Here is a 1,900-nt window from a genome sequence, read left to right as displayed (position 1 = left end):
AATGGGTGCTTCTAAATCTTAGCTACAAGGAAATTATGAAATTTAAAGAACATAGTTAATAAGGAGATATAACATAACAAATTTTTTTTTTGTTTCTACTGTCTCCCTCAATCTGACAGGTCAAGGATTAATTTGTCGCGGTACTGAGTTTCATTTAAAGGTTTGCCATTGGCCAATAGGTTGCTGCATGCACAAGATGAGATTCGATTTTGTTCTTGTACTGTTGTTATGTAGGACATTTTGTTAATTATTTAATTTTGACCTCACTGTGGGACTAAATTGATGCTAAATGAAACTTTTTTGGATTCAAATAGAACACTTTAAACCTTAAGGACCAAAACAGAATTACGCTCAAACCTAGGAGACCAATTTAGTACTTTACCCTTAAATTATTTACGATTCAAAAAGCATCATTCTAAAGTTTTTTTACAATCTTTATTTGTATAGTTATTTTTTTATTATCATATTAGGAACAAACTAAAAAAATTTTCTTCAAACTCCGTCCCACTGTTTGCTAGGAGTATTATTGTTATTTTTGTTTCGTATCGTTTTATCACTAGATAAGTAGTGATATTTATCAATTTTATTTATTTAATTATTTTCTTGGATCAAGCTAGTGTTTGAAAGCAGCATGCACATCGCTTTTGATGCAAGAAATTGACCAACTTTTGGCCATAAAAGTGCCATATTTTGTTCAGATTAAAATTGGTGCATATTGGATACACATGGAATAATAATAATGAAATAAAAACTATATATTTACAAAGAAGCATTAATGGAGTAGCCAAACTCAAGTAGCAAACCCTTCTTCCAATGACTCCAATTAGTTTACCAAGTTTCCAATTCATTCCTTAAGTTCTAAACTATATATACAACTATGCATGCGTCTACATACATAACCATTTTACAATACGTGGTGTACGTGAACATTTTTTTTTTCCCTTTATTATAAGAAAAATAAAGTGCGTATAAAAGTTTACATTATAATACGTATCGTGCGGACGAATATATTGGTTGTAAATATCGAATTTCGTATACCATAAAGTTAAAGGTGTGAAAATATAAACTGTGTTGAGATCTCTTTAGAGATCTTCTAGAAATTTTTAACAACCCTTTTTTGCATGTGATTTATTATATTCCGCGATTCGCACGATGATAAATTGATAATTAGGAATGAGAAAATGGAGTTCCGATCTATCAATTCCTATAACATGAAAAATTATACTATAACTTTTAATTTTATTTATATAGATTTAAAATTAAAATTTTAAAATAAATTCTAGCCAACCCTCTCTCAAACAAGGGGTATGTTACCCTCTATGATATATTTTATGATTATTAGAGAAATTTGATTATTATCATACTTAATATTAACCATCTTTTTAACTAGAGTTTAGATAACTACATAGCTATTTATAATAAAATTATTGACTTCATTTCTTGCTCTGGATTAACCATTTAACAACTTAAAGAATGCTAATAATCTACTAGACATAAAACTTGTTTGTGATTACACAAAATTTTAATTCAAACAGATCAACGTGAGTTTGAATTAGATTAGCCACGCGAGACAATCACAAAATTTTAACCGCAAATAGTTGGATAAATATCATTGAAAAATAAATTCTGGATAGTGGAAGTTTTTTTTTTTGGTCAAGTTCCTTCATTCACGGTAAAACTTATGGCTTCAATGATATCTTGCAGATATTAGTAAATAATTAAAGGGATTATTAATCATACACAAGTGTGACCAAAGAATTAGGGGTGGCAAAGCGGGTCGGCCCATCCCAACTCGGCCCGCCCCGCCTAAATCATCCGTCCTATAAACGGGGCGGATCGCTTGCTCCGCCAACTAAAATAAGTTTAAAATGCTAGCTTGTTCCGCTTTATATCGGATTGG

Source organism: Arachis ipaensis, chromosome B07 (assembly GCF_000816755.2).
Source record: "Arachis ipaensis cultivar K30076 chromosome B07, Araip1.1, whole genome shotgun sequence".
In the NCBI taxonomy this organism is placed as follows: domain Eukaryota; kingdom Viridiplantae; phylum Streptophyta; class Magnoliopsida; order Fabales; family Fabaceae; genus Arachis; species Arachis ipaensis.
The sequence above is the reverse complement of the archived record's forward strand: the minus strand, read 5'-3'. Positions refer to the sequence as shown.